A 25,000-nucleotide genomic window follows, 5' to 3' on the forward strand; every position below is an offset into this window, starting at 1 on the left:
AATTTTATTTGCTTTGATAATTCTTTGTATTTAATGACTGCTGTGCATTTTCCTAGCACTTTTATAGCTGTGTTATTATAAGCTGATAATCGAGTTGAAGTTTTTTGCAGTTGTGGTTTTGGAATTATATTTCTATATTCTCTGAATGGCAGTACGGTTACGTCTGCTCATGTATCTATTTTGAATGTTACATTCGAGTTGTTCACTTTTAGTTCGACCGTCCAAATGTCTTTTGGAGTCTTGAACTTTTCGATTTTGTGCACGCGGAAATTATTTGCAGTGATCATTTCGAGTGCATGTGTATCGTCATCTGATTCATCGTCGGTATGTATCTCTACTTTATGTACAAATTTTCTTGATTTGCACATTTTTGCATAGTGTCCTTGTTTCTTGCATTTTTCACATGTCTTGTGATTATAACCACAATAGTGACAGTTAGTGACGTAGTGTTGACTTGGCGCTTGAAACTTCGCGGGCTTTCTGTCACTTCCGCCTTTTGATGTCTAGATTGCATATGGCGGGTTATTCGAGTTTTGGCGCCTTTTCTGTCGTGTTGACTATATACCCTCGAGATTTCGTTATCTCTTGTTTCGGATGTGGCATTTAGCATCCTTGATTGGAGTCGTGTTTGCTCTGCACTCTGACCTGCTTGAATTGCACTCTGACCTGCTACGTACTCATCGAATTTTTGATGTTCCGCTTGTCCACATGTGAAGAATTTGTGTCTTAAGAAAGTTATGTTTTTCCTGGGTTCACAATATGCATCGAATTTTTCGATTACTGTCTGAAGGTTCATTTCTTCGTCGGGTGAATCGAAATCCAGTGTGGAATGGATATCTCGGCCTTTAGAACCGATGCAAGTTAAAAACATTGAAGTTTTTACTTTGTCTGGCTTCATGTCACTTTCTGTTGCTATCAAAAAGAGATTGAATTCTTTTTTCCAATTTTTCCATGCGGCGGCTAGATTTTCCTGATTAAAGTCTAGGTCTTTTGGATGCGGTAAATTTTCCATTTCGTCTTTGAAGTATGATTTCAACTTCTTTTTTCCTTTGGTTTCTGTATTTTGGGTTCTTTTAGTATTCTGACACCATGTTGTTGTTATATATATATAATGTATTGAGTACTAAAGGAAGTAGTGAGTACTTAGTATGAAAGATTAAGAAAATGAGAGAGACTGAAACAACGTGTTAACGATACAAGATACTTTATTCGACTGCCGTTGTTGTACAAGTTAATTGTTTTGGCGGGAAACAAAGTGAAAGTCCTTTTATCAAGGGAGACAATGGGCGACGTTGATTGTTCATGTTTGTTGTGATGATTATATAACAGTCCCAACATCACTTGACAACCGATGCTGCTCTGCTTATGTCCCCGTAAATCATCAGTTCGGCAAAAGAGACTGATAGAATAAGTACTAGGCTTACAAAGAATAAGCCCTGGTGTCGATTTGCTCGACTAAAGATGGCACTCCAGCATGGCTGCAGTCAAATGGGTGAAACAAGTAAAAGAATAAAAGAATATATATATATATATATATATATATATATAAGTAAAAAAATACAAACTGGGACAAGAACGTGAAACATTTAGAAGATGACACAAAAAACACAGACAGGACATTCGAAGCCTTCAATCTTCAGTCAAGAACCGGATCATCTTCGCAATTTCGGCTGATTAACCTTATATATATATATATATATATATATATACACACACACACATATACATATACATACACACAGACACACACGTGTTTGACCGTTAATGACATTCGAAAATTTGCACAGCTAAGCTGAGAATTTCTCTTGTTTCTAATTGCCTGATTCATTTTCTCCAAAATAATTCTTTCTTGTTTGCTTTGCTCCCTAAAATGGCTAACCTTGTTTCTTGGCTACATTCTTTTCTTCTTTTACTTGTTTCAGTCATTTGACTGCGGCCATGCTGGATCACCATCTTTTAGTCAAATCGACTCAGGATGTATTTTTTGTAAGCCTAATACTTTTTTTATCGGGCTCTTTTGCTGAACTCCTAAGTGACGGGGACATAAACACACCAGCATTGGTTGTCAAGCGATGGTGGGGTGACAAATACAGACACACAAACGCACACACACATATGACAGGCTTCTTTCAGTTACCGTTTACCAAATCCACTCACAAGGCTTTGGTTGACCTGAGGCTATAATAGAAGACACTTGCCCAAGGTGCCACACTGGGACTGAACCCAAAACCATGTGGTTGGTAAGCAAGCTGCTTTATTAAAAAAAATTTTGCCATAAAGGCATGATACAGAGTAGCTTGCAGGCTAGACAGAAACATTGATGAGATGAATGATGAAATAAAACGATATTAATGGGAGAAGACAAAAAAACGCCTGCCGCTTTTTTGCTTCTCTAAAACATTATTTTTAACACAAAAAACAAACCGAGGTATTGAACCTCTTACTTCCGTTTTACAATTATTGGACTTGATAGTCCATTTACAAATTAAAACATTATTTTTACACGAAAAACAAAACAAGGTAATGAATGTCTTACTTCCGTTTTTACCATTTTTGGACTTAATCGTCCTATTACAAATTGAGGCGCTGAGCCTCTTACACACTTAAACATTATAACATTGAGGCTTTTCAACCTCTTGTCAATTTTCCTCCCCAGCATCACTTGTGCCTGTATACTCCGCCATTAACTACGCCTCGTTTAAAACCAAGGTGGGCTCCAAGTCGGCGTCGCCCGGCCACAAGCGATATTCCTGTTTGAGTCTCTCTAGCCTACGTATCACGGGCAATATTATGGCCTCCACAGCTATTTGCGGAGGCCATTTGGGTTCCCGTGTGAAAGTTATAGTGTTTTTCCAGCACCTTTTCTACCTCTCCACCTCTGTAGAAGAAGATCGATAATTTGTCTTCCACAATTCCCACCAACAGTGTCTCTTCCTCTGCCGGTGGCACAACCGACAAGGTTACAGCTTCCTCTGTTGGTGGCACGATTCCACCAAAGAGGCCTCGGGACATGCCGGCAGTACACTGCATACCTCTGGCACTGTCCCATTCTATTTTCTCTTTGGTATGGGAGGGGTTGGCTCCTTTGCCATAACTGCAGGAATCTTGCTTCCTCCTACAACCCCAGGATCCCTCAGAGAGCAACCATTGTTGCTCCCCTTCTTCCTTTTTCTCCCCTTTTTTTCAGGGGAAGTCACTCTCTCCTCCTCCATCTCTCCTTCCAGAGGAGGAGGGGGAGGAAGTTCTTCCACAACTGACTGCTCCAGGACCCTGCTCTGATCCTTGGGACAGTTCTTCTTAATGTGGCCAAGCTCCAGGCACTTGGTGGGGCGTCCCTCAAGAATCACCGGATACCTGGACCTGGCTATCTTCAAAAATTCTGGGAACACCAGATCAGCGTCAAAACTGATTTTGACCCCACCCAATCAGCCACAGGCATCATTTTAACATTCAAGAACTTGGCTCTGCTGCCACCCAGACCCCGGTGGATAGTGTCCTCTATTCACTCGGACTCTATACTGGGTGGCAGCCCACACACCCAAGCTCTTGTCAATCTTCTGCCTTCATATGCGGAGAGAAAATTCTGTTTCTCCCCAGAGACAGAGCAGAGCAAAGAACAAAGGAAGACAGTTCCAGCATGGCAAAACAATTCCGCCACTTAGGTAATCCGGGTCCACAGGTAATCCACAAATAATCCAGAGGTAATCCTCCAGAATACTGCTTCACACAGGTACCCCAGTTCACCATAGCAGCAAAAAAATTCCTCCACGAATGGGTCGAATAAACTTTTCAAATTTTGGTAGCGAGACATGCCCACCAAAACAAAACAATTCTCACTGCTAAGTGAGTTACTCAGCGCAACTGCAGCAGACAAATGTTTGAGATCCACTGGGGATTTCTTGTATGAAAAAAGGAAAAACAGTGTCATACAACAAATTCCCCACTAGGTCCCTTAAAAAAACAAGTGCCTACCTTACAGTCGCACCTCTTCAACAGTTCTTCGATTCAAGACAGCCACCAACACACATCTTGACAGTGTTCAATCCAACAAGCATCTAACAAACGTGCATGCATAAGCAAGCTACTTATCATACAGCCACTCCTGTATTTCTTACTTATTTGCTCTGTTCCCTAAAATAACTCTCTGTTGTCTGTGGTTGCTTTTGTAAACTGTAAACTGTAAACATTTATATTAATTCACCAAATAACTCCCAAACTGTCATTTCTCCTTGACCACATATATATATGTATTTCATACCGTTCTCTAAAATAATTTCTTTCCTGTCTGTATCTCTGTTGTTCCTGGTTGCATTGACTACTCACTGCTATTTCTCTTACTCCCCTTAGAGCAAAGTCTGCGATTTTCATCCATTTCTGGCTGTCATCTCAGACTTTCATTAGTTTAATCCATGTGTTTGGCTGTTTGATGACACTCGAAAATATGCACAGCTAAGCAAAGAATTTCTCTTGTTTTTAATCGCCTCTTTCATTATAATTCATTAACTCTAAAATAATTCTTACTTGTTTGCTCTGCTCCCAAAAATGACTCTCTCTTGTCTGTGGTTGCACGCAGCCTTTCCCACCCTCACTACCAATACTGGAAATCTCGTTTCTCTTACCAGACATTCAGTTGCCCTTCCCCTTTCTCTTTCCACATCTCTGGACTAACTAAACCAGATAGCAGCCCACTTATCCCCTCTCTCTCTCTCTTTTCTTATATCTGCAGCATCAGTAATGCTTACACCTATAATGCTCATAACGCTTATATTAACAATGCTCCAAACACTCCAGTAGAGGCAATAACCTTAACAATTCTAACATGTTTGAATGACAGTAGGTTAAAAGCAAGGACGACTATTATGACGACTGTTACCAAACAATCACAGGAACTTTCTTTTCAGGTGCTGAATAACATCTTGCCTTCCTGTGTTACCTCACATCTCTTTCCCAGTTTTCAGAGTTGGCACTGTACATGTAGGCACATTGAAAGGTAGGTCTAGCAAGATTGTAGGGATGCTTGAATGGAGATGTGTTGATGTATGTTGTGTACAAGAGGTAAGGTGGAGAAGAGCTTCAGCCACAGTCCTCACAGATAAAGCACATAGGTATAAACTCTTCTGGGAAGGTAATTATTATGGAATAGGGGGTGTGGGCATATTTCATGCAGAGAAATGGATGGATAAGGTCATAGAGGTAGTCAGGGTGAGCGATAGAGTACTTAAACTCAGGCTAGTATTGCAAAATAGTATAGCTATAATTATCTCTGCCTATCCACACGAGTGGGCCTTCCAAATGAACAGAAGTATCATTTTTATGATATTCTTCTGCAGGCTATGGGCCATGGAGTTGGTACCAGAAAGGAAGAGGGAACTAGGCTCCTGGAGTTCTGCGATGCAAATATCCTATTGATCTGCAACACCAACTTCAGGAAGCTAGCTAGTCGCCTGATAACCTATCAATCAGGTGACTCTGCTAGTCAGATTGATTTCAGTCTCACCAGATTGAAATGCATGATTGCTCTTAAATACAAAGACCCTCTTGGGTGAAAAATGTACCCCCACTGCCAGAATAGACTAGTAATTAGTGACTTCAAACACAAGACCAGAAGGATGTCAAAAAGCAGACCAATCTGGAAAAGGACTTGGAAGCTTAAGAACCCTTCACACGGTCAGAGATTTAGGGATATCCTTACTGAAAAATTTGATGGTAGGGAGGGGGAGCTACAGCCCTGTGACATAGAAGGCAGCTGGGAATTTCTGCAAGATAGCTTGCTGAGCACCACAGACCAAATCTGTGGCTGGTGCAAAGTCCCTTCCAGACCTAGGGTAACATGGTGATGTGGAAGAGTGGGGGTAGCAGGAGACTGTATCAGATAGCTAAAAAGAAGTTAGGAGACAGGTATATATAGCCAAGGGAGTGGCAGAAAAGAAGTTTACCAATATTCAGTGATGTGAAGACCAAAGAACTGAAATATTTCAGATTGCAAGACAATGTGTAAGAGAAAACCATGATTACATAGGAGAGAAATGTGTCCACATGGCTGATGGTGCCCTTGTGTTTAATGATTCTGCAAAGAAAGAGGCTTAGGGATGCCATTATGAAAGACTGCTGAATGTAGAAAACGAATGGGAGGAGGAGAATCTGCCAAAGGTTGACCCAATTGAGGGACTAGCTACCCGAATCAACAATACCCTGGTAGATAAAGTAGTTAAGGATATGATGACAGGAAAAGCAACTGGCCCATCAGGAATTACTGCTGAGATGCTTAAAATATTGGGTGGTGTGGGTTATGGTCTTTTCACCTGCATCATAAATCAGGTAGTTCATGAAGGAGTCATACCCAATGACTGGTGTAGCAGCACCATTGTCAAGTGCTACAAGGGTAAAGGTGATGCTTTACATAGAAATAACTACAGGGTTATCAAATTATTGGATCAGGTGATGAAAGTTACAGAGAGGGCCATAGCCCAATAATTAGGAGAGAGTTAGCCTAGATGAGATGAAGTTTGGTTTTGTGCCAAGCAGAAGTACTACTGATGCTATATTTCTGGTAAGGCAACTGCAGGAGAAATATCTAGCCAGAGATAAACCTCTGTACTCGGCATTTGTTGATTTGGAGAAAGCCTTTGACAGGGTCCCCCAATCCCTTCTGGTGTTGAATGTGGAAACTAGGGATAGATGAGTGGTTAGTAAGAGCTGTATTAGCCCTGTACAGGAATGCTGCCAATAAGGTGAGGGTTGGCGACAAGTATAGTGAAGAATTCCGTGTAGAAGTAGGGGTTCACCAATGATCAGTCCTCAGCCCACCTCTTATTCATTATAGTCCTCCAGGCAATAACAGAGGAATTCAAAACAAGCTGCCCCTGCTGATGACCTTGCTCTAATAGCTGAGTCACTGCTAGAACTAGAGATGAAGTTTAGGGTGTGGAAGCAAGGTCTAGAATCAAAGGATCTTAGGGTTAACTTAGCAAAAACCAAAGTCTTAGTAAGAAGGAAGGCTGACAAATCACAAACCCCTTCAAAGAGATGACCCTGTTTGATCTGTAGAAAAGACATGAGTAGAACTCCATATGATGTACCTGGTGTAAGCTATCGACACATAAAATGTGCAGCAATATCAAAGGAAGGTTAACTGGGAAGATAGATTTTGTGTGTGGCAGATGCACAGGGGAAATAAACACTGAAGATGTACAGAAAGCAGATTCCATCACATGCCAGAAGGAAAAACTAGAAGTAGTTAATAGCTTCTGCCTCCTAGGTGACCAAGTCTGTAGTGGGGTTGGTTGCTCTGAAAGTTTAGCAGCTAGAATAAGAATAGCCTGGGCAAAGTTCAGGGAGCTCTTACCTCTGCTAGCAACTAAGGGCCTCTTACTCAGGATGACAGATAGACTTTATGATGCATGTGTGTGAACAGCAGTGAAAGATGGGCCATGACTGCTGAGGACATGCATAGGCTTGAAAGAAATGAAGCTAGTATAATCTGCTGGATGTGTAATGTCAGTGTATATACACAACAGAGTGTAAGTGCCCTGAGAGATAAGTTGGACATAAGAAGCATCAGATGTGGTGTGCAAGAGAGACAACTGCACTGGTATGGTCATGTGTTACGTATAGATGAGGATAGCTGTGTGAGGAAGTGCCACTCCCTAACTGTGGAAGGAACCCAAGAAGACATGGGATGAGGTGGTGAAGCATGACCTTCGAACATTGGGCTTCACAGAGGCAATGACAGGAAACCGAGACCTTTGGAGAAATGCTGTGATTCAGAAGACCCATTTAAGAGTACCCTTGATGCATCGGGTGATATGATATACTTGAGAAGACCTGTTGAGTCAAGTAAAACCAAAATTGTAGCTGTGGCCAGTGTCCCCTGACTGACTCATGTTCCGGTGACATGAAAAAACATCATCCAAATGTGGTTGATGCCAGTGTGCTCTGATTGGCTCCCATGCCTGTGGTACATAAAAAGCACCATCCAAACATGGCCAATGCCAGTACCCCCTGACTGGCTCCCATGCCGGTGGCATGTAAAAAGCACTATCCGAATGTGATCGATGCCAGTTCTGCCCGACTAGCTCCGGTGCTGGTGGAACATAAAATGCACCCACTACACTCTCAGAGTGGTTGATGTTAGGAAGGGCATCCAGCCGTAGAAACATTGCCAGATCAAACTGTTCAACCCATGCCAGCATGGAAAAACGGATGATGATGATACTTATATGCATATATATTTACACACACACACACCACATATATTCTTTTATTCTTTTACTTGTTTCAGTCATTTGACTGTGGCCATGCTGGACCATCGCCTTTAGTTGAACAAACTGACCCTGGGACTTATTCTTTGTAAGCCTAGTACTTATTCTATTGGTCTTGTTTGCCAAACTGCTATATTATGGGAATGTAAACACACCAGCATCGGTTGTCAAGCAATGCTAGGGGGACAAACAGACACAAAACATACACACACACACATATACATTTACCAATTTGTGCTGCAAGATTCCTGATGTGAAGAATAGAATGGAGTAATTGTAGCAAGTGCACACATGAAATGAAAAGTGTCGCTAAAGTGGTCAATGTGGAGAATAGACATGAGTTAAAATATGAAAAAAAATAAGAACAGCCATTAATGAGTGAAGAACAAATATATAGTGCGTGTGTTTATTTGTAAAAAAAAATGACCATCCTGAAATACAATATATATGCACACACACACACACACACGCATGCACACAATTATAATAGCGTAGAAGTATTTGCCTCTAACATGTTACCCAAAATTCTTTTAAATGCCTATTACTTTCTCTATATTGTATTTTGGATTTTTAAAAACGTCTTTTTTGTATATTCCATTATTATTTTATCTATATAATATTTTATCATAATAATAATAGATTATTATTATGTTTACATATCTATATATCTATATGTCCAAGTATATTTTTAGTATTCATATATTTTTATATTTCTAATATATCAATATATGTTTCAGACATTTTTATCCTAATTCAGATTATTTTATCCTAATTAAACCTATATATGTATGTGTTAATTGTAGTCTACCTGATTTGAACCTTTTCGGTTGAATCTATCACACACACACACATATATATATATATATCTGCATGAGTTAGAGGTTAATAAATCATCTAAGGGATATTAAATATCCAATATACTACTGGGTGTATACCTACGTATTTTTAAACAAGTGCTTACTATTGCATGGCAATATTGTGATTGAATACTAGGTTTGGGTGGGGATAAATTGGAAATTTACCCAGGATTTATAAGGCAAGTAAAAAAATGGAGAAGATATAAAATCGACAAATATCAGCCAGTAAAGATTCCATTATATCTATTTATTAAATGATAACAAACATGTGTTTAAGTGGTTGAAGTAAACGAATGAGATCAGCCAATAAATACGTAAACAGATATATATATATATATATATATATATATATATATATATATATGAGGATAATATCGATATTTAAGTATCCATATTATCTAGTGGCCAGCATGGGAAAAATACCGTACAAAGGTAATAATTTTTAACAATTAAAAATGAGGGTGTCTAAGAGACACCAACATTCCGAAATAGCAGTCGAAACTCTGACTATAAAAACCACGTTAAGGGTTCGTGTCGCACCATGAGATAAGACAGATAGACAAAATATACAAGCAAAAATTATTGAATAATTCAAGATCCAGGATTTCTGGTTTTGCTTTAAATAAGCTTTACCGTCATCGGTTGAATATATCAAGAGTACATAAATACAGATATATACATGCAGAACAAACGATATACTTACATATACGAACGTCCATACATAAATACATATGCACGTATGCACGCGGCCAGTTAAATTACCCGCCGAATCATCCCAAAGTACGACACGGTTAAAATAAACACCGCAGTGAAAATACTTTGGATACTTAAATATCGATATTATCCTCATATATAAATATATATAATTCGTTATTATTTTCACTGCGGTGTTTATTTTAACCGTGTCGTACTTTGGGATGATTTGGCGGGTAATTTAACTGGCCGCGTGCATACGTGCATATGTATTTATGTATGGACGTTCGTATATGTAAGTATATCGTTTGTTCTGCATGTATATATCTGTATTTATGTACTCTTGATATATTCAACCGATGACGGTAAAGCTTATTTAAAGCAAAACCAGAAATCCTGGATCTTGAATTATTCAATAATTTTTGCTTGTATATTTTGTCTATCTGTCTTATCTCATGGTGCGACACGAACCCTTAACGTGGTTTTTATAGTCAGAGTTTCGACTGCTATTTCGGCATGTTGGTGTCTCTTAGACACCCTCATTTTTAATTATATATATATATATATATATATATATATACAGAGATGAATGAATAATAATAGATAAGTGTACAGATACAAATCACTTATGGCCATTTCTACCATGAGGTCTTCCAAGTCATCTACACTACATGTATGTCCCATCATACCCACATGAGCCAGGATAAACCCCATTGTAACTATAATTGTAACTATAATTACTCCATATGGTTACAAAGTTACAATCTTTACAACTTGACAACCTGATAGAATTACAATTGTAATACAACAAATGGTTATTTACGCTCCCTAAGTTTTACAGTAACATGAATACCTTCTGCTTATATCCAGAATTGATAATAATCTCAACCTTACTTTTAATGTCTACACATGGTTTACTCACTAGTTTTGCAATACTCTGTTACCCCACTTTAACTATAGTCTACAAACCTAAATATACTTTAACTCAGAGATGTACACATTAAACCTTATATTTCGAAATTTACTCATAAGCTTGGAATTACTATTCAGACCTACCAACCAACACTTCCTAAACACTATTCTAGTATATGTCTTACCTATGCATCTTAGCATGATAGCATACTATCAGACTACTCGCCTATGATAGAACCCTTTAGCATCTGTTTATCATTATTTACTTTTCAACTAATCACTTCTCCCTCCATGACTCTCATGCAGATAATTACTTGTTGATTGGAAGTGTATTTCTGATATAACTAAATGAAATGCTACTCACATACCTGTAAATACTTCCCATAGCCCACTTGAATATCCATGCCTTAAACATTATATTTATATGTATTCTTATAATTATCTCTACTCTTATTTTATTTTATTCTTTTGTTTTACTGGTCTTGTAATTTATTGATAGTCCTAGTGGCCCTGTTTATAAATGTTATCTGGCCAATTAGGTTGTAGGATTGACTTTGACTTTGCCCCACTATGCATAGGGGTATTGGGATTAGTTTTTGGCCAATAAGTTACAAATATTAACATCATACTAAGGTTTTATCCAGTTCTTCTTTTTCTTTCATTAACATACTTATGTATTAATTTTCCCCAAACTGTTTCAATTTGTTATTTCAGCCAACTCCTTTAATATTGCTATATCTATTAAATAGTATTTAGCCTCTAACCTCTGACCCCTGTAGCATGAACCATACCATTAAACCCACCACATAGCATACTACATTCACTATTTCCCTCAGAATAATGGAAACACAATGTAAACCGCAGCCTACAGATATATCTCCTGAGAGTGACTTTACTTACCACAGCATGGAATACCATGGATTATAATGAAGTTCTTACTTTTCTTTAACATGTCTATTACATTACATTTCATTACATTATATTTTATTTTTACCTATTTTACTCTATCTTATCTTATTTACCCTACTCTATTATTCTAACTGAATTTCCCACATGCTAGTTTCCTAACATTTGTACTCTGAAGAAACCTTGAGGCTCAACCATTACCCAATCTCTGTCCAATGTTTGTTCCTACACATAAATATACATACAAGTAACAGATATACCTATAAATCTAAGATTTATATATATATATATATATATATATATATATATATATACAGGTATACATACACTTTAGTACCTAAATGTACCCTAAAAGAATAGACATACGTATATATCCTCCTACATACAAATATATTCCATAAGAAAAAATGAATACTCATCCATATGTACACTCACATACACACCATCAATAAATATGTATAGGTATGGGAAAACTGCACCAATATATATATATGCACATATATATGTATACATATATACACCTGCATACACATATATACATATATACACAAACGCAAATCCACCCATAAAATCATGAATATACATATAAACATACGCAGACATACATGCAGATAGAATTACAATATACATACATAAACCATATATATACAAGTGTGGAGAACTACACCAAATTATATCCGCAAACATTTGTATACACATACATACACACACATATATACATATATATATATATATATATAAACATATACACACATATCCACCAGTGAACATATATATATATACACATGAACATATGTAAACATACCCACATACACATTCGGAAGTACAGATATACATGCCTGCCCACAGCTTAGCATATACATATATTCATGCATAACCAAACATAGAAGAACATATATACATATACATTTATATGTTAAAATAAATTATGAATTATAAATTAAGTACCAGTAACTAAATAAAAAAAAAGAAAGAAAGAAATAAATAAAAAAAATATAAAAAATTAAAAAAAGTACAAATAAGTACAAAATAAGTACAAATATGAATATATACATAGAGAACTTAATATTTAAGACTACCAATCAAATACATGGGAAGACCCACAAGGAAGATATATATACATATCACGTGATCACGTGACCGACCAGACCATCAGATGTTGTTACACATCGCTGGTCACAATGCGTTCGCATTGTTTTAGCCTTCGAATGACGCCACCCCGCTGGCTAAGCGAGCAGGCCAACAGAAGAAAGAGTGGTGAAGCGTTGTGGAGCTTTTAGGTGTTTTCGCTCAATAAACACTCACAACGCCCGGTCTGGGAATCGAAACCGCGATCCTGCGCCTTCGAGTCCACTGCCCTAACCACTGGGCCATTGCGCCTCCACATATATATATATATACATATACAATCACATATATCCACGTATGTACATTTTCTTGTGGATGTGTGTATGTATGTATATTCTAATATATTGATTTGACTAACTGTAACCTTATATGTATGTATATTATGTATATTATTATATATTATTATGTATATACTTATATATATATGTAGGTGCATGTGTATATACACTTATATGTATGGGTATATTATATATTATATATATGTACTCATTCTTGTATAGGTGTACCTTTTCTTATATTCATATTTGCATTGTACTTTATAATCTCTGAAGAGGCCTTGGGATATATATGTATCTCATTTATAACCACATATTAACTTAACACACCTGACTAATATGAGAATAATGAAATACTCATATCTACATGGCTGAAACAGCTGTAAGATATAGTTTATATTTATATTTATATTTATTTATATTTATTTATATATATATTGTATCATATTACTCATTGATGTGCACTGTTTTGTTCTGTATTACTGTGTTTGATCTTGATGTTCATATGTAGTTGGTTAATAAATTATGTGAATGGGTATTATCTGGTAGTTGATTATTGATTAAAGTGTATTCCTCCATTTTCTTATTTTGTATTTATATATACTCTTTTACTGTTTTACTTGTTTCAGTCCTTTGACTGCGGCCATGCTGGAGCACCACCTTTAGTCGAGCAAATCGACCCCGGGACTTATTCTTTGTAAGCCCAGTACTTATTCTATCGGTCTCTTTTGCCGAACCACTAAGTGACGGGGACGTAAACACACCAGCATCGGTTGTCAAGCAATGCTAGGGGGACAAACACAGACACACACATATATATATATACATATATACGACGGGCTTCTTTCAGTTTCTGTCTACCAAATCCACTCACAAGGCTTTGGTCGGCCCGAGGCTATAGTAGTAGACACTTGCCCAAGATGCCACGCAGTAGGACTGAACCCGGAACAATGTGGTTGGTAAGCAAGCTACTTACCACACAGCCACTCCTGCGCCTATATATTTATATATATACATATAGAGATATATACATATACATATATATATATATATATATATATAAAATTAGTAATGCAATACGAGAGTATTGCTTTCCAGTAAAGAATAGCCCTTGAGGGAAAATTATACATAGAAGTAAATATATGGCACAACGAAGTACCGATATTTACTGGAAATAGCGAACGTAATAATACGACGCTAATATGTTTTTGTACATATAGGTATGATCGTGGGTGGATGTACGGATGTATGTTTTTATTACACATATAAGCACGCAGGTGCGTGCTTGGATGTGTATATATGTATATGCGAATATTCATTCATGGGTAGATATAAATATGGGTTTTATTTGTACGTATGAGTGCGCAGATATATATTTAAAAATATATATATATATGTGTGTGCGAAAGTTCCCTGACACAGTATAGGAAAGTGTATTAATATTTATGCGTATATGCGGATGTGCGTGTGAGTGTGTGTTAGACACTGCTGCCTGTACTGATATGTCTATAAGCCATACGATGACAGACATGCACTCTCCAATTTATTATAGAGATGTGTCGGGGTGTATTCATGTGTGTGTGAGTTTCTGTGTGGATGTATGGGTTTAGGGTTAGATGTGGATGTGTATGTTTTGCTTGTACAGTGTGGCGGAGGTCGGGCGGTTCTCAATTGACCAACCGTGAGGAAGATAATGATAATTTTAAATTCAAATCCAATAGCGTATTTACGTCATAAGGAAAATTATTAACTGGAACACGGACATACATATATTCCGCTCTGGATCATAATGTAAGAGTTATTAATAATATTATGAATGATAATAATGATAACATTAATGGTATTGACAACGATAATGATGCTAACTTTAATGACACTTTAGAAACTATTATGAAGTAATATAATGTACTATTGACTATGTATATTTGCATCTAGGTATTAATTTGTGTATGTTTATTATCACAATATTAAGTCGAAAAACTGAGACATTGGGTGTGGAACACATATATATGTTTACTAATTTATATTATTTATTTATATCATTATGTAAATGCATATTTTTATATGTATAGGAGTGTGAGTATATGCACTCATATGTATATATATATGTTGTATTGTGGGTACGCACCCACACCAATGTGGGTATATATGTAGACTGAGTTATATTACATAATCTCCGAAGAGGCCTTGTGATATTTTTGTTAATGTCTCATTTATATCTATATATTGACCAACCATAAAGGGCTAATATTGGTAAAATGAGACATACTTATCGACATGGCCGAAACAGCTGTAAGATCTAATTTATACTTATATTTATATTTACTTGTATTTATATTCTCTTTTATATATATTCTACTTATTATACAACATTACTCTTTTATGTACACTTTTTTATGTACATTCCTTTATGTACACTGATTTGTTCTGCTTTTTATATTTAACCCTACAGTCTCTTATGTGGTGGTTTAATAAAGTATGTGATTGAGTATTATCTGGTAATTGATATTTGATTTAGATGTATTTCTCTATTTTCTTATCTTGTATTAGTAAGTTGTGGTAAATCATTTTACCTTTGCCCATATAATACAGTAAATGAACATTTACATTTATCTATTAACTTTGTTGGGTACTTCACTAGCAGTATATTGGATATATATTATCCCATAGAGGGTTGCATTTACAACCCCTATCTCAATTTGTATATATATATATATATATACATATATATATAACACCAAGTAAGTTAGGGGTTGTGGATCCAACTTCTCCAATATACTGTTGGTATAATACCCAAATTATTAATACAAAAGTGTTTTTAATTGTAATGCAATAAACTTACTTATTGTATTAAATGGGTGAAGGTAAAGAAATATTTTACCATTAATTTATATTATAAATAAGAAAATGGAGAAACACTTTAGTTGGTTTATCAGCTTTAGGATATTAGAATGTTAACTTATCTATTTATCAAAACGACAACCATAATAACATACATGTATACAGTATAAAATTCAATGCATATAAGATAAGAGTACAAGTAATTATTGAATAGGGCATTGGTGAGGTTGAGCAGGGACTCCACCTGTGCTTGCTTGCAATGAGTCATTCCTGAGAGTATGAGACCTTTGGGCCATTTGACGTTGGGGAAGTTGAAATCACCCATAAGAAATATGGTCACGTGGTGTTCCAGTTTCATGAGGATTTCTTTCATTCTTGTGAGGCAATCTTCAAACTTGCCTATGTGGTTTGGGGCATCCGGTGGGCAATATGTATTGCATATGACTATATTATGTTGTCTTATGTATACAATTAGAGTGTCACATACCGAATTTGAGTATGACAGTAAGAGGTCATCCCGGATGTATACAGCAACTCCACCATGGCTCTTTTCCCTTCTGTCTGTTTGCAGTATGGCATAGTTTGGTATGTGTACTTCTGCGTCCTCTATATCAGGGCTGAGGTGAGTTTCCACGAGTGCTATGCACAGGGCTTGATTGCATGCAGTAAGATCTCTCAGGAAAGAAATTTTGTTTTTATTATTATTAATAATAACAATATTAGATTCTGTGTATTCTTCACTTCACAATACATAGTATAGGAAATTCAAATATATAGTATACTATAATATAATATAAACAGATATTTATGAAAGATGTAATCTTATTAATTCTAAAATCACAATCAATATATTCATATATCATACAATTAAAATATTATTATTCTGCATACACATAAGTACATGTGTGTGGGCAACAAATACATGCACATGCATAATGTATATATACTTCCCTCTCCCTCCTCCCCTCCCCTCTCACCCCATCCCCCTCTCTTCTCTCCTCTCCTCATATACCCACCTTCTTCTCCCCCACAAACCCACCCACCCCTACTCCACCTTCCCTATCCTTCCCATCCCCTTCCCCCACCTTCCCAGACACCTCACCTCAATCCCACACCTCTCCCATACCCCTCCCCACATACCTCACCTCTAACCCCACCCTCTACCTACCCACAACCCCCAGCCGAATCCACACCCCACCTGTGCTTTCCCCACTCTCGCCTCCCCCACCGCCCCACAACATCCCACCACACTACACTACACCATACAGCATTACACATCACATCACAACACACCACCCACAGCACACCACCCACGTACCCATCCCCACATCTTTATACCTACACATACACATATCACATCACAATACAACACCCACTCACCCATCCCCACATCTCCACACCCACACATACATACACACACGTCCAGACCACCAGCCCTCTTTCACACGCACATACATACTCTCTTATACACACACGCACCTTTGTGTTGGGGGCACCTTCTTATTGGAAGTCACCTGTTATTTCCCCTACTGTCCCTCTCGTGTCTGACCACTGTCCGAAGTCAGGACGCTATGATAGATCGTTAGTTCCTACACGCATTTTTTTTCTCTCCTTGTTTTTTTCTGTGTATCTTTCTGTCGAAGAGCGTAGGCTCGAAACATAAAAGACTTTTTCTATTCCTGAGCGCTTATACTAATACATTTGTTTGTTTGTACTCCACCTGCCTTTGTCTTTTGTTTATTTTCGTAAACTTTCCCTTTATATATATATTCATAGGTTTTTTGGTATGTGTATGTATTACTCAATGTATATGTATTTTCATGATGTTAGTTCTTTGGAAATGTTTTTATTTTAAACAGACATATCTTTTTAATTTAAATTTATTTTACCATTAATTAATTTACCATGGGTATGCAGGATTTTTTCCTCCTACTAAAGCTAATTTTTGATCTAAGGTTTTCTTTTATTTGAAATAATATTTTTAATTTCATATAACCGGTTATTGAAAATACCATTAGTTGAAAAGTACCAATGAAACAAAACCAATTTCAAATGTGTATCTATCAAAGTAATTGTATAGGGTGTTCCATAAAGAGTGCCTAATTTGAACTGAGCAGCACTTTTGCGTTTTGAAGTTTAAGGCATGCTTTTATCATGTTTGCTATCCCTCTTCACTCTGATTAATATTTTTTTTTTGTTTTTCAGAATTGTGTGCAGTGTGTTTACAATTGAGCAATGCATTCTCATCATGAAGACATTTTACCAAAACAGAGAAAGTGCGGCACAAACAGCTTGAACTCTTCATACCATTTTGGGGAGAAATGGAGCACCCAAGTCGAGAGTTCACAGACTAATAACAATGTTTAAAATAACTGGTTCAGTTGTAACAACCAAATCACCTGGGGGGAGTCGTTCTCGTCAGACAGAGCATCAAAACAGACTCACTCTGAGTCCAAGAAAATTGATTCGTTGACATTCGCAGCAGTTGGGAAGCCCACCGACAACTTGAATTTTGCATAAAAATCTCCATATGCATACATACAAAATTCAATTTCTGCAGCATCTTCAGCCATCTGACCACAGGAGGTGAAGGAAATTTGCTGACTGGGTTGTGGGGAGACTTGCAGCTGATGAAAATTTTGCAAAGAAAATTATCTTCAGTGACAAGGCTCACTTCCACTTGAGTGGATTTGTCAATAAACAGAACTGCCAGATTTGGGTGGGTGGAGTGCTTGGACTGTTCTTTGAAAATGATGAGGGGAATGCAGTTACCAATAATGGAGAATGTTACCAAGACATGATATCCATTCAGTTATGGCCGAACTTGGAAGATAGAGCATCCATGAGTAATATCCTAGCATGGTGACCAGCAATGGCCACCAAGGCCCTGTAATCTTACCCCTTGTGATTTCTTCTTATGGGGGTATATACACAGGTGTGTATATATATATATATATATATATATTTATATATATATATATATACATATATATATATCTCAAGAAACCACGCACAATTCTTGAACTCAAGGCTGAAATAAGGCGTGTGATTGGAGGCATCAGGCCACACATCTGTGTGAGAGTTATTGTAAATTTCAAGGAGCACCTGAATGTATGCAGACTCAGTGCAGGTGGACATATGACTAACATTGTGTTCCTACCTAAATAGGAGACATAACTCATTAGAAATATGCAGAATATAATCACGTGTTTATAAGAATTTCGTTTTAATTATTCACCTTTTGAATTCATTGGCCTTTTTGGAACACCCTGTATATTTATAAATATAAGTATAACCTTATTTTTGTTCCATTCTCAACCAAAGCTGTTCGGCAAATGGGAACATGAAACTCTGAGTAACAGTTTTTGTGATGTCTTTGCAGCTTTATTAATAAAGTGTGTATATAAATGTGACCATGTGTGTACCGTTGGCGATTTTTTTACCTCCATCTTCCCTTCTTTGGATCTTTCCTTTTCCTATGTTTCTGACGAAGAGCTCCGCTCGAAATGTTAAACCCTCTTTCTTTCCTTCTTTCCTGAGCGTCCAATAATACTATACTTGTTCCACGTCCTCATGTTTTTGTGTTTTCATGTTTGGATTAACTATATATATATATATATATATATATATATATTTACAAATGTTCACAGGATGACCCGCAATACCAAAAAGCAATGGAGCTACGCTTCATCAAAAAATTCTCCCCAAAATTAAATATTTGAAAGAAAAGTGGAGAATTTGCATTTTTGATTCTAAATGTAGCTCAGATATTGGAAATATGTTACCCATCTCTATAAATATTCAGGTATATATATGTGTGTATATATATATATATATATATATATATATATAAAACATTAAGATATTCTAACTTTACGTATTTTTCTAATTTGTAAATATTGTTTGTTCATGCAAAACATGAAACTGAAAGAAACCTGGCTTTATTATTCAATACAAAACACTGAAGTTACACAAAGTGCAAACGTTTGGGAAAACTCTTGTAGAGTTTCTTATCTTTTTTCTGACACCTTAAGAAAAAATTAAAAAATACACTATTACTGTTGTTTCTGCTCTAATATTTATAACATGATACTTATCTCTATAACATTGGGTTTTATTTTTCTCATTTGTAAATAAGAACTAATATTTGTTGAAATGAAAAGAAACCTGACTATATTTTTCAATGCAAAACATCAAAGTTATATATTTCCAAACACATTAACTCACAGGTACCCATATGCACACATACTAACACATACACACAGATATATTTAATTTTTCATAGAACCTCTTCTCTCCCTTCTGGCACTGTAAGAAAAAGAAAAAAAGAAAAATGCTTTCAGTGATGACCATACCCCATCCTTTTTTTATTATTTTCCCGATCCTAAAATTGATATCTTGGAGTGATCACCATCCTTGAACTCATACCAATAACTATACAATGGTAAATAACTAAGTAAATAAATATTAAATTAATAATTATATATGTATGGGCAAGTGAGTGAAAAAACATCAAAAAGACTTCACGTTAATTGTGAATTGGGTCCCGTTTGTAGATTAAAGCCATAAAAAACGTTTTTTACCTTTGGTGTATGAGGATGTCTTCAGAGATTCTAAGGTCGCCTCTGTTCCACTGTGTTGTGCACTGTGAATATATATATATATATATATATATATATATATGTGTGTGTGTGTGTGTATTTATCAAAAGAAAAACAGGATGCAAAGATTTAGCGGTACATATGTTTCTGGCTTTATTGGACAATTTATATCAATGCATAATTGATGTAATATGTATGTCAATAGCCTTCTTCAGCCGCATACAATTACCACACCTAAGACATGTATTATTGTTTTATTAACCTATTTCTTTATTACCCACAAGGGGCTGAACATAGAGGGGACAAACATGGACAGACATAGGTATTAAGTCGATTATATCGACCCCAGTGCTTAACTGGTACTTAATTTATCGACCCCGAAAGGATGAAAGGTAAAGTCGACCTCGGCGGAATTTGAACTCACAACGTAACGGCAGACGAAATACCGCTAAGCATTTCGCCCGACGTGCTAACGATTCTGCTAGCTCGCCGCCTTTGTTTTATTAACCTAAGAGCGTGGTGGTACGTAAATAAACGGCGTAAATTAACGAAGGTATAAACCTGACGTAAATACACGAAGTTGACGTACTTTCACTTCTGACAGCTAATAGCATGACAGTGCCTTAATTTTAATAAAAGCATCAATTTAAGAAAAAATAATAAAGTAGTAAAAAATGAAAATTTAGCACGAAAAATTTGCAGGGTTCTAAATAAATGTTAAAATGTAATAGATACGAAAAACCTACGTTATCACCAGAACACGAACGCACGTTGGTGTGTTCTGTTTGTATTTGCTCGATCGGCGCGTAGAGAGAGAGAGAGAGAGAGTGTGTGTGTGTGTGTGAAAGCGCTGTGAGGAAATAGAGTGAGTGAAAATGTGATGGGAAGAGTGGAAAGAAGGCCGTTTCACGAAGTTATAAATAGAAGTGTGCACGCATTATATATACAAATTATATATATTTTTAGATATAAAAGTCAAGTTGTGTGTCTGTCTCCTACGATTTAGATTCCTAACTACTCCCACATTTTGCGGGGCAGTGTAACCAAAAGCGGATATCTTATAGTCGTGATTCATATCGAGCCCTTCTGTGTATTAGCGCGCATCTACGACGGGTCTACGACGAGTCTCCGATTTTTAAAATAATTTACCATCATTTTTTTCCATTTTAATGCATTTTTTCACTATTATATAAGGGAAGTAACTCTCTAAAAATGTCTACGATGAGTCAACGATTTAAAAAAAAAATTTACCATAATTTATTTTCCATTTTTAAAGCATTTTTTTGCTATCTTTTGGCTATAACTCTCTAAAAAATGCTTATATAGTTATTTCCCTTACAAACCCGAGCAACGCCGGGCGATACTGCTAGTATATGTATAAATTAAATTAGAGATAAAACCACTAATAAGCAAATGAAACAGTAAAAAACCAAAAACAAAAACATAAAAATAAAAATATAATATAGAAAATATATAAAATTGAAAAATTTAAATTATTTAAATTTAAAATGAAAATTATTAAATTATATTTATAATTTGTTTAAAAATATATATAACTATAAAAAGTATTAAAAAATTTAATATACATAAATACAGATATATACACTTTGTATATATACTTATATATACATATTTATATATCGAACACACACACACACACACACACATATATATATAAATGAACGCAATGAATATCTGATTCATAATATTTGTTCTCATGATTGTGTGTTGGTGGTGGCGTGTGGCGATGATAATTCTCCCTATGAATGCAGACAGATACATCAAAAAACGCCGTCTGACGAACTTTACATTAAATAACGGGAGTGGAATTGTCAAAGTTATAAATAAAGGGGAGTGAGGGGGAATGGAGGAAATAGCGTGAGTGAGGAAGATGGCCCCTAGCAACCACACCTTTTAAAATAGGGATTTCTAAGGTAGCCCACGGACATCGTCACCTCATTCTACATGTCCCTGTAAATTTGGGAGCGAATCGGACGGGATGTAGTGGCATTGAAAGCGATCCAAGCGGTAAAAACGCATTTCAGTTTTATATATAGAACTAGCTGAAAGTGACCCTCTCTACGCGCAGGTAAGAGTGTGTTTGTTACTTTCTGTTGCTTCCTTTCAGCACGTAAAAAGCACCATCCGAATGTGGCCGATTGCAGCGCCGCCTTGACTGGCTTCTGTGCTGGTGGCACGTAAAAAGCACCAACCGATCGTGGCCGCTGACAGCCCCCCTGGCACCTGTGCCGGCGGCACAAAAAAGCACCCACTACGCTCACAGAGTGGTTGGCGTTAGGAAGGGCATCCACCAGTAGAATCACTGCCAGATCAGACTGGAGCCGGGTGCAGCCTCCTGGCTTCCCAGACCCCAGATAAACTGTCCAACCCGTGCTAGCACAGAAAACGGACGTTAAAGGATGATGATGATGATGATGATTCTCCCTCTTTGTTTCTCTCTCACTTTCCCACTCTCTTACTCTTCCTTTCTCTCGGACTCTCCCTCGCTTTCTCTTACTCTCTATCTTTATCTATCTCTCTCCCATTTATAAACAGCAAAAGATCTCGAGTAAGTTGAGAAATAAAATATTTAGAAAGATCAATCATGAATATCAGGCAGTAACAACGGAAAGGTCTGTTTCAGGGCAGACAGCAAAACACTAACATTTAAAAGGGACAGACGAACTTGCGAGCTGAATAAAAATAATGAAATATTGGAAAGCAAAGTTTGAAGGGATAGAATTTGAGGATAGTAGAGTCACCATGGCTGGCATTTCTTAACGACGGCTGGCGTAAAATTATGAACTTGATGTAAAAGAAAATCCCTAAAAACCAAGTTTTGAATTGATTCTTTCTCACGACAGTAGACTCACGATGGCAAGCATTCAAAACTTCTTCATCATGGACGGCAACACATTGACAATTAAAAGGCTGGCGCAAATTTTTTAGCTTGATGTGACAGAGAATTCCTAAACACTCGCTCCTTTAAATTTTAATCCCCTTCCAGCCCCATTTAGACCCCTTTTCACATTTTGGTTAATATAACCCGATTTCATTTGGGTCTACAGGGGCCGCATTTTATAAGATGAGGACTCAACCAAGTTTCCCGAGTTCTGGTCATAGACCATAGAACACTCAACCAAGTTTCCCGAGCTCTGGTCATAGACCATAGAACACTCAAGCAAGTTTCCCGAGTTCTGGTCATAGATCATAGAACACTCAAGCAAGTTTCCCGAGTTCTGGTCATAGACCATAGAACACTCAAGCAAGTTTCCCGAGTTCTGGTCATAGACCATAGAACACTCAACCAAGTTTCCCGAGCTCTGGTCATAGACCATAGAACACTCAAGCAAGTTTCCCGAGTTCTGGTCATAGATCATAGAACACTCAAGCAAGTTTCCCGAGTTCTGGTCACAGACCATAGAACACTCAAGCAAGTTTTCCGAGTTCTGGTCATAGACCATAGAACACTTAGCTAAAATCTAGTTTCTACCTAGTCTGAACCAATCAATCCGCCGCAGTCTTCATCCACACAGAGCTTACTCAACCATGTTCCAGTTCCAGTGACAGACGACCAGACCATCCAGTCATGTTCCTGCTCCAGCCAATGACGACGCTAACATACACCAGCAACGCCACCGACGCCTTCATCTCAACGTCGCCATCACCATCGTCGTCCTTCACCTTCACGTCGTCTCCATCTCCGTCGCCTTCATCTCCAGCAACACTAATATGTACATAGCACTCATTCAGGTGTAGCTTTCACGCTGTTATGACTTTCACCGAGGTTAACAGCACAGCACTACCTGCGAGATCTTCTGTACCAATGTAACCTGGCACAGCATTGAAGCCACAACCACTACACGACATGTGTTCAACCGGCATCTGCACTTGTGATCCAAACATCCTGTTACAGAACGAACTGCTATTATGTACTTTACTACGAACTGGTAAATTAACTCCATCTTGTCTGAAATACCCTGAGAGACTTTTCCTATGCGCTGTATTTTGTTTTGCCCGCATACACCTTGTTTGTACTTCTGTCGCACACACGAACACACATAGTTAATACACACACAAATGCTATCTCTGTCACATTCATACGCTACACATGCCTTTCTCGCTTGTTTTCCATGCTCAATGTGCCCTTGTTAACACAACTCATCTCTGTAAGACCCTAGGTCGGTCACGCATACATAGAGAAAGTTGTTTGTCCCTTACAACGCGCCAGCATGCCACACTTTTGTTCCTGCACGACCGAGGCATATAATAGCTCAAGCACTGGCTGGCAACCTCAGCCTTACCGCATTAATCACTGGGATATTCAATACTGTACACTGTATTTCAGCCTAGCAAGCCCTATTGCACTCATGCACCTCTGTTCTGCACGTGTACTCCCTTGTTTTGCAACACGTCTGCGTCAGCTCAATTCTTCTCCCGACTCAAAGCACTTCGGATGATCACATGCGCTGCGCTCATGTTTAGGCATAATTTCCCCCGTTAGACCCTTGTTGGTCATGTAATTA

At 37.2% G+C, this 25,000-nt stretch overlaps 1 long non-coding RNA gene across 1 annotated transcript; it reads right to left on the reverse strand.

Moving 5' to 3' along the window:
- Nucleotides 1–24,758, reverse strand: LOC118766829. Its single transcript, XR_005002742.1, has 5 exons — nucleotides 24,584–24,758; nucleotides 19,659–19,662; nucleotides 14,562–14,566; nucleotides 10,946–10,949; nucleotides 1–11 (listed from the first exon to the last, which is right to left on the reverse strand). It is a non-coding gene; the product is annotated as an uncharacterized LOC118766829 (long non-coding RNA).
- Nucleotides 24,759–25,000: the final 242 nt, after the last annotated feature.

This window comes from Octopus sinensis, linkage group LG18 (genome assembly GCF_006345805.1).
Source record: "Octopus sinensis linkage group LG18, ASM634580v1, whole genome shotgun sequence".
Classification (NCBI taxonomy): domain Eukaryota; kingdom Metazoa; phylum Mollusca; class Cephalopoda; order Octopoda; family Octopodidae; genus Octopus; species Octopus sinensis.